The 14,798-nt window shown below is 32.8% G+C and overlaps 1 long non-coding RNA gene across 1 annotated transcript; it reads left to right on the top strand.

Moving 5' to 3' along the window:
• Positions 1–3,651: 3,651 nt before the first annotated feature.
• LOC127704496 (uncharacterized) lies at positions 3,652–11,557 on the top strand. The gene is made up of 3 exons (XR_007983306.1): positions 3,652–3,786; positions 11,134–11,193; positions 11,438–11,557. It is a non-coding gene; the product is annotated as an uncharacterized LOC127704496 (long non-coding RNA).
• Positions 11,558–14,798: the final 3,241 nt, after the last annotated feature.

Consider the following 14,798-nt stretch of genomic DNA (forward strand, 5'->3'; position numbering starts at 1 on the left):
ATAATAAACCAAAAATCAAAGAATATTGAAAAATGGCACACAAAAGTAAAGAATGGAGAATAATTGGCATAATGAATAAAATTAAGACCCACCCCCAATCAAGACCCCCATTAAGTAATATCCAATCCACTGCTATATCAAATATTTTTTTATATTCATTTGTGTATTTGGCCAAACGTTAATCATTCTAATTTTGACTGACAGATGCAGCAAGACACTTTACATGCAGTATCAATTTCAATTATAAATAACTAAAACGTCAACATTTAACGTGTTTAATGAAATGTGAAAACATCAATACGTGAAAAATGACATTATTTTTGTACATTTGAACATTGCGTTGAATGCAAATAAATTACACGTAAAAAAGTAGATATTTAATGTATGATTGCCAATGATAAAACTATCTACCAAAGTTCAAATGACGTGGAGGTCACCATACGGTTTTAAACAATGAGCAAAGCCTATACTTAAAGTCCTGACATTTCCAAATATGCAACGAGACAGATAAATGAACTTTCTTATTAATCGAACAAACCACATGGAACTATCTGCGGATACGTTGGACAGTTATTGTACTATTAGCAACTATAGCCAGTATTAAGAATATCAGATTGTTTTGACATTCGTAATGTTTCTTTCATTACCTCCATTGATGAACGGAATATATCTATAGTTAAAAATTATAGTCAAGTCCATGTTTCACTACAAAATTACTCTCAAAACAGTCATTTACGTCATACTCCTATTCAAAGGACGAAATCATCAGCATTCTATAGACCGTGACGTATGTGGCCTTACATCTATATTGAACCTTTACATAATACAGCAGTACAAATAGGTTGATATCTAGTAAAGTACAACACTAAAATTAGGTTGATATCTAGTAAAGTACAACACTACAAGTAAGGTTGATATCTAGTAAAGTACAACACAACAAGTAAGGTTAATATCTAATAAAGTACAACACAACAAATAATGTTGATATCTAGTAAAGTACATCAATACAATTAAGGTTGATATCTAGTAAAGCACAACACTAAAATTAGATTGATATCTAGTAAAGTACAACACTAAAATTAGGTTGATATCTAGTAAAGTACAACACTAAAATTAGATTGATATCTAGTAAAGTACAACACTAAAATTAGGTTGATATCTAGGAAATTACAACACTACAATTAAGGTTGATATCTATGAAAGTACAACACTACAATTAGGTTGATATCTAGGAAATTACAACACTACAATTAAGGCTGATATCTAGTAAAGTACAACACTACAAATAAGGTTGATATCTAGGAAATTACAACACTACAATTAAGGTTGATATCTAGGAAATTACAACACTAAAATTAAGGTTGATATCTAGGAAAGTACAACACTACAATGAGGTTGATATCTAGGAAAGTACAACACTACAATTAGGTTGATATCTAGTAAAGTACAACACTGAAATCATGTTGATATCTAGTAAAGAACATCAGTACAATTAGGTTGATATCTAGTAAAGTACAACACTACATTAAGGTTAATAAATAGTAAAGTACAGCAGTACAAATATGTTGATATATATTAAAGTAAAACAGTACAGTTAGGTTATTATCTAGTAAAGAACAGCACTACAATTAGGTTGATATCTAGAATAGAACAGCACTACAATTAAGTTGATATCTAGTAAATAAACATCAACATCCAAAAAAGGAAAATTTACAATAGGAAAAGAAAAATCATCCCTTTTGTCGTAATTTTTTGTGTAGAGTTTCTGGTGTAAAACTGAAATATCTAAATGTAGGAAAGGACACTTATTGCTGTTAATATTTCGGCAGAATATTTAGAGAACTCTTGACTATTTAGCGAAAAATATCATCAAGATAACGGTTAATCAATTGAATAGAATTTAGACAGGTATTTTCAAGTACGTAAATTAATCATCTCTTTGCTTTTAGGTGGTACATAACACTACAGGGAGATAACTCTGTAAAAATCAGCTGAACGTTTTAATCACGTTCTATTGTTACAGAAATATTAAGCTTCTCAATGATCAAAATTAATGTTTGTCAAACTGCTGGTTACAAGAGCGCAATTAAGATGGTACTCAGAATAGAATCCTGTACGGCTTCTGATTGGATGATACAGGATTGGATTTACTTTTAATCGAAAGCTTATCCAATTAGGTTTAAAAAAATCCAGAAAATCAAATTCACATTTTACAAAGTATAGAAAATATCTTCCATTTCTGCACGTCGGAACCATTAAAAATATGCCTTTTTCATTAAGCGAAAAAAAAAATAGACGATCTTTTTCAACTGCATTTTAAGTCAATTTTTGCCGCATGACCCTATATATTTTTTTGAATGTAATGCAACACTTGCATTTCTATTAACAGGGACTGCTACCCGTTTTTCCCTTGTTTGAGTAGTCTTCGAGAAATAGAATACGGAACACCACTGGTACCCTATGGAAAATGCATTACGAATAATTGCGCTCTTGTAACCTGCTATATATCCAATGAAGCTTTTCCGATAAAGTGTGTGGATCAAGTTTTTTGAAATTTTCATACTTTTGTCAAAGGTCAAAGTAAATATTTTGTCAAAATTTTATGAAAATTAAACGAGCCAAATTAATTTTAGTCATGTGTTTGGTACCACCTTAATGTCGTTTTTTCATTTTAAAAATTCTAAATCCATTAAATTGTACCGTCTCGTATCAGTATCATTAGGCATGCCTTTTAATTCCATAACCCAGGGGGGGATTGCCTATTTCTTACATAAGTATGGATAAGTAAAAAATGTGATTTCAAATATTATTTTTGATTTATTTTAAATGTCACCAACATAAGTACTAAAATGAAAGAAGAAAAAAACACAAATCTTATGATCCAAATAGGTCATGTTAAACTTGTAAATAGAAATTGAAATTCAAAATCTTATTATTATTATTCAGTCTATGATTTATGTAATATATAATGTGTCTGGATCGAAATTTAAATACCCCTCATTTTACTCAAATCAATCATTTTTGACATGTTTTGTTGTTTTCTTTACACATTCGAAAAGTGTTAATTCAATTTTTCTGACTGACATCATCTTGTAGTTTAACAATAATAAAAATGTTGTTGCAAGTATTCAGGGGGCATTTAGTATTACAGATGTTTTTAGTATCAATATAATTCCTTCACGACTGCTTCTGTGTCATACTTACCAGATTGACATGAGTAGGGAAAGAGTCCATGTAACACTTAACAATTCAAAATTTTTAAAAGTTTTAAATTTTAGTTTTTTTTGGATTTTTTATCAAAATTTTAAAATATCAACATTCCAAATTTTTGAATTTTTTAAAATTTTCAACCAAATACTTAAAATTTTAAAATTCTAAAACTAGTTTTAAAATTTGATAGTTTAGATTTTTAACCAAACTTTGAAAAAATACTAAACTTAACGTGCAGTTTTGATTATTTCGCTCTTTGAAAGTTTGATTTTTTTGATTTATGATTAACAAATTATAAATAGAAAAGAGAACATATGTATGGGGGTACCTGTAAAGTGCGCACAAGGATAATAGTTACGCTGAACGGTGCCCACTGGTCACCTGAACAGAAACGGTTAAAATTGAGTCTATACGCGACAAAAAAAAGTACATGATTTCCGGTTTAAAGTGAAAGTACGTTACTAAGGGGATACTCAGTGCAGCATACTCAGTTTATAATTGCTGTTATACAATACGGATATGAGCTTAATGCAAAGTTCTGGAATCACCATATTTCAAAGGATACTGTTGAGAGAGGTACAAAAAGTAAAAAATAATACACAAATAATCAATAATCATAATGATTCACTCAAAACAAACAATTGAAAATGCATAGAAGATTCATCTGTAACTCTATTAACGAGTGATATGGCTTATTTTTCAGAAAAAAAAATAACCTAATGGCCTATATTGCACTCTCATGAAATATAACTAAAAAGATGGTATGCCTCGAACTCGGGTACCTTTAAACTGCCATTGGTTACCTCTGGTCACCCTATACAGAAAATAATAGTGCATACAGTTACACTGGTCATTTGATACAAAATGCATAGTAACTTTATTAACCTTACTTCCTTTGCAGATAAATTTACAGTGGTTCTTCTAATTAATTGACACAGATATAGATATTGAATGGCCCTTAAACAGATATTGAATTTCTATACATCTTGTCACCTTTTACATAATTAATTGTGGTGACCTCTGGTCACCCAACACATGTATTGAATTGCAATAAACATTATAAGATATTGAATTTGGTTACCTCTTGTCAACCCGGCAAGCCTTCACAGATATTGAATTTTGTTGCACCTTGTCACCTTTTACATAATTAATTGTGGTGACCTCTGGTCACCCTACACATATATTCTATTTTTTATCTTTAGACACTGTGCATAACTATTGAATTTATTTAACTTTAATAACCCTACTTAGATGTTTAATTTGGTAATATATGGACACCCTACCAAGATGTTGTATATGGTTAACCCTAATCACTCTACAATGATGTTGAATATGGTTACCTCTGGGCACCCTACAAAGATATTGAATATGGTGACCTCTGGTCACCCTACCAAAATTTTGAATATGGTTCTTTCTGGTCACCCTACACATATATTGAATAAGGTTACCTCTAGTCATCTTACAAAGATATTGCATATGGTTACCTCTGGTCACCCTTCACATATACTGAATATGGAAACCTCTGGTCACCCAACACAGATGTTTGAATTAGTTATAAACTTGCCATCCTACACAGATAATGATCACGGTTATATCTGGACATCTTTCAAATACTTTTAATTGAGTTATGTTCGGTTTCAAAACCTATATACTGGCTTTAACTACCTCTTGTTACCCTAAACATGTCTTGATTTTGGTAATCTCTGGTCACCCTACTAAGACAAATACAATCAAAACCAAGGAGTAAACAGATATACCAAAAGAAATTTACAACAAAAAAGTAAGGAACAACAGGAATCTTCTTAATCATGTCTTGAACGCTCCCATCGTGTGAGTTCTTTCTTAAGTCCGGTAATAATGAAAATGTACTGATGACTGTGCAAGAGTTTTAATATGATTAATCATACATAAATTACTAAAATATTGAATTTGGTGACCTCTGGTCACCCTATACATATATGAACTTTAAATACCTCAAGTTACCCTACACAAATACTGAATTGGGTTACCTCTGGTCACCCTTCACATATTTTGAATGTGGTTACCTCTTATCTTACACAGATAGAAAACTTGATTACCTCTAGTCACCGTGCATAAATATTTAATTTGGTTACCTATAGTTAGCCTACTTAAATATTTAATTTTGTAAACTTCGGTCATAAATTGAACGTGGTAACCTCTGATCAACGTACACAAATATTGAAAAAGGTAACCTCTGGTAAACAATTACAGATATTGAAAATGGTTACCTCTGGTCAACCTACAATAAATTGGCTTATAATACCTATGGTTACAATTCATAAATAATGAATTTGGTAAGCATCGGTTATCCCGGTTCACACTTTTGCGCTACTTTTATAATTAATATAGCAACTTCTGGTCGCTGTACACATACATTGAATTATATTGCCATTGTCAACACACACATATATATATAGCAATTGCCTTTTTTGAATGTGGTAAACTCGGGTCGCCATACACAGATATAAAGTTATTTATCTTTAGACACCATACTTAAATATTGAATGTAGATACCTTTATTAAACCTACTAGTAAGCTGTTTATTTTGGTAATCTCTGGTCACACTGCCAAGATGATGAATGTGGTTACCTCTGGTCACCCTCCAAAGATATTGAATATGGTTACCTCTGGTCACCCTACAAAGATATTGAATAGGGTGACCTCTGGTCACCCAACCAAAACTTTGAATATGGTTACCTCTGGTCACCCTACACAGATATTGAATAAGGTTACCTCTAGTCACCCAACCAAAACTTTGAATATGGTTACCTCTGGTCACCCTACACATATATTGAATAAGGTTACTTCTGGTCACCCAACCAAAACTTTAAATATGGTTACCTCTGGTCACCCTCCAAATATATTGAATATGGTTACCTCTGGTCACCCTACGAAGATATTGAATAGGGTGACCTCTGGTCACCCAACCAAAACTTTGAATATGGTTACCTCTGGTCACCCTACACAGATATTGAATAAGGTTACCTCTGGTCACCCAACCAAAACTTTGAGTATGGTTACCTCTGGTCACCCTACACAGATATTGAATAAGGTTACCTCTGGTCACCCAACCAAAACTTTGAATATGGTTACCTCTGGTCACCCTACACATATATTGAATAATGTTACTTCTGGTCACCCAACCAAAACTTTAAATATGGTTACCTCTGGTCACCCTACACAAATATTGAATAAGGTTACCTCTGGTCACTTTACAAAGATATTGCATATGGTTATCTTTGGTCACCTAAAAAGATATTATATGTGGTAACCTCTGGTCTCCCTACACATATATTGACTATGGTTACCTCTGGTCACCCTACACATATTTTGAACATGGTAACCTCTGGTCACCTTACCAAAACTTTGAATATGGTTACCTCTGGTCACCTAACAAAGATATTGGATATGGTTTTTTTTGTCATCTAAAAAGATATTGATTGTGGTTACTTCTGGTCACCCTACAAAATATTGAGTATGGTTAGCTCTTGTTACTCTACACAGATATTGAAAATGGTAACCTCTGGTCAACCTACAATAAATTGGCTGATGTTACCTATGGTTACAATTCATAAATAATGTATTTGGTTAGCATCTGTTATCCCGGTTCACACTTTTGCGCTTCTTTTATAATTAATATAGCAACTTCTGGTCGCTGTACACATACATTGAATTATGTTGCCATTGTCAACACACACATATATATATATAGCAATTGCCTTTTTTGAATGTGGTAACCTCGGGTCGCCATACACAGATATAAAGTTATTTATCTTTAGACACCATACATAAATATTGAATGTAGATACCTTTATTAAACCTACTAGTAAGCTGTTTATTTTGGTAATCTCTGGTCACACTGCCAAGATGATGAATGTGGTGACCTCTGGTCACCCTCCAAAGATATTGAATATGGTTACCTCTGGTCACCCTACAAAGATATTGAATAGGGTGACCTCTGGTCACCCAACCAAAACTTTGAATATGGTTACCTCTGGTCACCCTACACAGATATTGAATAAGGTTACCTCTGGTCACCCAACCAAAACTTTGAATATGGTTACCTCTGGTCACCCTACACATATATTGAATAAGGTTACTTCTGGTCACCCAACCAAAACTTTAAATATGGTTACCTCTGGTCACCCTACACATATATTGAATAAGGTTACCTCTGGTCACTTTACAAAGATATTGCATATGGTTATCTTTGGTCACCCAAAAAGATGTTATATGTGGTAACCTCTGGTCTCCCTACACATATATTGACTATGGTTACCTCTGGTCACCCTACACATGTTTTGAACATGGTAACCTCTGGTCACCTTACCAAAACTTTGAATATGGTTACCTCTGGTCACCTAACAAAGATATTGAATATGGTTACCTCTGGTCGCCCTACAGAGATATTGAATAGGGTGACCTCTGGTCACCCAACCAAAACTTTGAATATGGTTACCTCTGGTCACCCTACACAGATATTGAATAAGGTTACCTCTGGTCACCCAACCAAAACTTTGAATATAGTTACCTCTGGTCACGGTGCACCCTACACATATATTGGATAAGGTTACTTCTGGTCACCCAACCAAAACTTTAAATATGGTTACCTCTGGTCACCCTACACAGATATTGAATAAGGTTACCTCTGGTCACTTTACAAAGATATTGCATATGGTTATCTTTGGTCACCTAAAAAGATATTATATGTGGTAACCTCTGGTCTCCTTACACATATATTGACTATGGTTACCTCTGGTCACCCTACACATATTTTGAACATGGTAACCTCTGGTCACCTTACCAAAACTTTGAATATGGTTACCTCTGGTCACCTAACAAAGATATTGGATATGGTTTTTTTTGTCATCTAAAAAGATATTGATTGTGGTTACTTCTGGTCACCCTACAAAATATTGAGTATGGCTAGCTCTTGTTACTCTACACAGATATTGAAAATGGTAACCTCTGGTCAACCTACAATAAATTGGCTTATGTTACCTATGGTTACAATTCATAAATAATGTATTTGGTTAGCATCTGTTATCCCGGTTCACACTTTTGCGCTACTTTTATTATTAATATAGCAACTTCTGGTCGCTGTACACATACATTGAATTATGTTGCCATTGTCAACACACACATATATATATAGCAATTGCCTTTTTTGAATGTGGTAACCTCTGGTCACCCTACACATATATTGAATAAGGTTATCTCTGGTCACCCAACCAAAACTTTAAATATGGTAACCTCTGGTCACACTGCCAAAATGATGAATGTGGTTACCTCTGGTCACCCTCCAAAGATATTGAATATGGTTACCTCTGGTCACCCTACACAGATATTGAATAAGGTTACCTCTGGTCCCCCAACCAAAACTTTGAATATAGTTACCTCCGGTCACACTGCCAAGATGATGAATGTGGTTACCTCTGGTCACCCTCCAAAGATATTGAATATGGTAACCTCTGGTCACCCTACACAGATATTGAATAAGGTTACCTCTGGTCACCCAACCAAAACTTTGAATATGGTTACCTCTGGTCATCCTACACATATATTGAATAAGGTTAACTCTGGTCATTTTACAAAGATATTGCATATGGTTATCTTTGGTCACCTAAAAAGATATTATATGTGGTAACCTCTGGTCTCCCTACACATAAATTGACTATGGTTACCTCTGGTCACCCTACACATATTTTGAACATGGTAACCTCTGGTCACCTTACCAAAACTTTAAATATGGTTACCTCTGGTCACCTAACAAAGATATTGGATATGGTTTTTTTTTTGTCATCTTAAAAGATATTGATTGTGGTTACTTCTGGTCACCCTACAAATATATTGAGTATGGTTAGCTCTTGTTTCTCTACACAGATATTGAAAATGGTAACCTCTGGTCAACCTACAATAAATTGGCTTATGTTACCTATGGTTACAATTCATAAATAATGTATTTGGTTAGCATCGGTTATCCCGGTTCACACTTTTTACGCTACTTTTATTATTAATATAGCAACTTCTTGTCGATGTACACATATATTAAATTATGTTGCCATTGTCAACAAAAATATATAGCAATTGCCTTTTCTTAATGTAGTTACCTCGGGTCACCATACACATATATAAAATTATTTATCTTTAGACACCATGCATAAATATTGAATGTAGGTACTTTTATTAAACCTACTAAGATGTTTATTATGGTAATCTCTGGTCACACTACTAAGATGTTGAATGTGGTTACCTCTGGTCACCCTCCAAAAATATTGAATATGGTTACCTCTGGTCACCCTACAAAGATATTGAATATAGTAACCTCTGCTCAACCAACCAAAATTTTGAATATGGTTACCTCTGGTCACCCTACTAAAATTTTGAATATGGTTACCTCTGGTCACCTTACAAAGATATTGCATATGGTTTTCTTTGTTCATCTAAAAAGAGTTTGAATGTGGTTACCTCTGGTCACCCTACACATATATTAAGTATGGTTACCTCTGGTCACTCTACGCATAATTTGAACATGGTCACCTCTGGTCACCCACACAGATATTGGCTATGGTTACCTTTGGTCAATCTACAAAAAATTGACTTATGTTACCTATGGTTACAAATCATAAATAATGAATTTGGTTAGCAATGGTTATCTCGGTGCACACTTTTTGCGCTACTTTTATAATTAATATAGCCACTTCTGGTCGATGTACACATATATTAAATTATGTAGCCGTTGTCAACAAATATATATAGCAATTGTTTTTTTTTAATGTGGTTACCTCGGGTCACCATACACAGATATACATTTATTTATCTTTAGACACCATGCATAAATATTGAATTTAGGTACCTTTATTAACCCTACTTAGATGTTTAATTTGGTAATCTCTGGTCACACTACAAAGATGTTAAATGTGATTACCTCTGGTCACCGTACAAAAATATTGAATATGGTTACTTCTGGTCAACTTACAAAGATATTAAATAGGGTGACCTCTGGTCACCCTACCAAAATTGTGAATATGGTTACCTCTGGTCACCCTACACAGATATTGAATAAGGTTACCTCTGGACACCTTACACAGATATTGACTAAGGTAACCTCTGGTCACCTTACAAAGATATTGCATATGGTTACCTCTGGTCACCCACACAGATATTGGCTATGGTTACCTCTGGTCATCCTACACAGATATTGAAAATGGTTACTTTTGGTCACCCTACAATAAATTGGCTTATGTTAACTATGGTGACAGTTCATAAGATGAATATCGTTGGTCAATTTAAAAGATATTGAATGTGGTTAACTCAGGTCATTCTACACAGATATTAAATATGTTTACCTCTGGCCCCCCTACACAGATTTCGAATTGGGTAACCCTTTCATATTATTGAATGAGATTACCTCCGGTCATCGTATACATATATTTACTTAAATTACCTCTGGTCACCCTTTACAGATTTGGAATGTGGTTACCTTTGGTCACCATACACAGGTATTAACTTTAGGTTCTGGTCACAATTCATAATTAATGAATCTTTATTGGCATCGATTATCTCGTTTCACACTATCCAGATGTTAAATTTGGTTAACACTTCCCGCAACATTTATATTGAATATGAATATTGCTCATCATAAACAGATAATGATTATGGATATCTCTGGATACCCATCCTATAATTTATTTACTTTTGGTAATCTGACGCAAATAATGTCTTAGGCAACCTCTTATTACCCTGAACTGCAATCCATTTTGGTTAAATCTGTTCATCCTATATATAATTATATGACTTTTAAGGGGTCTCATGGTTTCTCCGGTTATATACAATTAATAAAAAAAAGATTTTGTTGACATTTTAAAAATAAATATGATATATTTCACATTCTCATTACAGGGTTTTTTGTTCGTGAATTAAATAGAGGAAATATGACAGGTGTAACAGGCGATTTTGAAGGTAATGGTTACAGTTTCAAACATAATTATTTCATTAATCATAGTAGAGGTCATATTAAGACCAATATTCAATTCCTAAAATCAGAATTCGAAACGTAGGGTTGATAGTACAAATCAAATACTTCAAAAACTAGAAAAACTGCACAAATTCCAAAATTATAGTTAAGGAATGTCAAATTATGATACATTATCGCGGTGTATATTTGAAACATCGTTATTTATTCCGCCATTTCCATATCTTACAGGTTTGGAAAACTTTAATTTGGAAGACCTCCATGAATTGCGACATGAAGAAAAGGAAGAAGTTAAAAAACAGATTGAAGCCATATATATTGAGGCAACCTCTTTGGAGAAAAAAGCCAGAGAATTGGGTATGAATTGTTTTTTCTCATTTATGCCCAAACCGCCACAAATGTCGTGATATTTTTCATACATTATTGTATAGATTACGCTGTTTAGATCATACAATTGAGAAATAATTCATTTAGGCTTGAATTTATACTGATTTTTCCACGGATTGACCTTTTATGCTAAATATTTTACAACGACCGATGGCATGGATAATATGCTCTTCATTTTTTAAAACTTTATTCAGCTACGATCAATTATCCTTGGCCAATTTGTAATGGCTTAGCGACTGCGTATATATTTTTTTTAAAAGTGTTTCAAAATTAGTATCTTATTCCAACAAATCGAAAATTGTTACTGTTTTTGTTTTTTTGTGTATATATGCAAATTGAAAAAATATGATTTATTCTAGGAAATTACACGCACAAATATTATATTTCCCTACCATTTTAGCATGTGATACAAATTCAACACAGTATATTCTTCGCCACGCACAAACCTTAACAGAAAAAGCAAATGAGATGAAAGAAAAGATATGCTTAGCATCAGGTGATTTATTTCTTTATCTGTATTATATTATAGATATACATTTATAACACAGTAGTGTTATTTTTATGTTAATACTGTAGACTTTTGTAGTTGAATATATCTGTTGGCACGCAAATTGGAAACTGAAAAACAGAAAATTCAAAAGGCACTTAATCAAATCCACTTGTCATAACCAAATTGACAAAGCCACGACAATAAACACAAAATCGGGAACAGGACAAACATCATTCCACGGAATTGGTTTGCGGTTTATTCCTTACTTTATCATTTGTTTATTATCTCAAAACTAGTGTACATAACACACTTTGGCAGTTCACTTAATACTGATCAGTGTTTTATTTCAATTTTCTTATGATGCCCTTTATTAGTAAAAAGAAAGGATTCATATCAAATTTTTACCTCCCCACACACACATACCAGCACACCCACATACACACCAACACACCAACACACATACACACACCAACACACCAACACACATACACACCTACACACACATTTTCTAAAACAAAATGTCAATACCAATTACATGCATCTAGTTGCTGCCATCATTCAAATTTTAGAATGTTTTTGGTTCTGTATCTTCATTTTATTTGTTTAATTCAAAACAAAATAATTTACACAAAACCAGTCAACCACCAGCATATTATCATTGCTTTCAATAATCATGAATAACAAAGTCAAATATTGTTTTTGAATAAATTTATGAATAGCCAAAAATGTCAGACTTTTGTGATACAACTATTTCAGAGCAGAAGGTCTGAAAAAGTTAATTTATAATTCTAAAGAGGTGAATGTCAACAACCTCACAAAGAAATGAAAGAATCATAATTCATATTTTATTGTAAAATTCAGAGTTTACCCAGAATCATATCACTCTTAACAAATCTGTCAAATGATCCCTGAATAAACAAGTAATATTTTCAATGATACGTTTTTATTACAATTGAATACACATAAGTATGTATAAACAATGTCATTTAGCTGTAAATTTGAAGTGAAGAAATTTTAACCTTATATTCTAATATTAAGGGAAATCATTCCAAACACCTGATGAACTACAAATTGCTATAAAGCAATCCATAGCTTCAAACGAGGAACAAACATTAATAGTTGAGAGACTTAAGAGGAACTGTTCATCCCATGGCTTAGAATACAGAGGTCAAACACCAGGGAATGGGAATTGTTTTTTTGAAGCAATCACATGCCAGCTAGATAGAATTGGCGCAGACGTTATTGCTCCCGAACAATTAAGAACAAATGTTGTAAACTACATATCAACACATCCTAGTTTTGAGGTAAACTAATTTACTTGTTAAATACATTCACTAATTATCAAACTCCTCCATGGACAGAAACATAAAGAATTAGTTGGACATGTTTTCAGGGGACAAATCAAAACCGTTGGCAACGTTAGTGGCGCATCAGCACAACTTAAATATATGATTTAAATCAGTTAAGAAGCTATTAACACACAAATACCATCAAAAATACTTCCGACAGAATATTAATTTGGAATTGACGTAACTGCCCGTAATACCTGTGATTAATGCAATTTAATATTTAAAGATTTACAAACTGATAAAAGAATAAGCATCAGTTAAGACTTTCATATCAACCAGAATGCTTTTTTCTGCAGATGTTTAAATAAATCATTTACAGTTAATATAGTACAATGCTAAATAATAGGTATTGACAAAAAACAATAAAATAAATAAAAAATGTATGTTATGATTATGATGATTTTTGATAAAATGTAGTTATAAAAGTATTTGTTTTGTATTAATCAATTTCAATGTACAGTAGTTAATAAAGACTTATGTAAGTAGCTTTCTTTCAATCAATAGGGCAGTCAAGGCATTGTGTTATTAGAAAACTTCGTTGAAGACAATTTTCCGGACTACTGTGACAGGATGTTACAGAATGGAGAGTACGCAGACCATGTTGTGGTCATTGGAATGTCCAGAATGCTACAGAGAGACATAGTTATTGTCACCAGTGCTCCCAGTACCAATAATGAGGATAGTGTCCTTTGGGTAACTGGTTGTGATGGTTTTTCCGGTAATCCTATTCTTCTTGGGCACATTTTCGAAAACCACTACCAGTCACTCCAGCCAAAAGGTAACTGATAATAGAAATTATATAATTTATGATTATCTCTCATAAAGAGATACCTTTACAGTTATAGTTTAAAGTAACGCATATGTAAATCTATGTTAAAAAAATAATGTCTACGGTTGATAGTTGGGAAATATCTTATAACACGAGATATAGTTGTGGAATCTGTTAATCTAATGATTCCAATAAAATTTGATAATTTGTTTAGATTATTTACAAAAAGTCATGCTCTTCTTGTCTGACTTCATCGGGCATGATCACCTATTCCAATGACGTCATTATATAAAATTCAGAGGAAAGCAAAATATTTGTCGTCATTATTATATTTCGACTAAGGAAGGACTTCGATCAAATGACCCACGTTTGGTAAAATGTTGATCAATATTGTGCTCAGAAAGGGATAAATACCATAGAATCAGTAAAATGTCCATATTTATATATTTGATATTTTATCAAATTGCTTTTGGCAAAACGAAATGAAATAAGTTTACTTTAACTTTGTTCTTCATTAGGCATTTTCACATTTTCGATAGGAGCGACCCTTATGAGTCTTACGTAGACGGAACACATTTTTAAGCCTTATATCTTTGA

The sequence above is a fragment of the Mytilus californianus genome, unplaced genomic scaffold (genome assembly GCF_021869535.1).
Source record: "Mytilus californianus isolate M0D057914Y unplaced genomic scaffold, xbMytCali1.0.p SCAF_6, whole genome shotgun sequence".
Taxonomy (NCBI): Eukaryota; Metazoa; Mollusca; class Bivalvia; order Mytilida; family Mytilidae; genus Mytilus; species Mytilus californianus.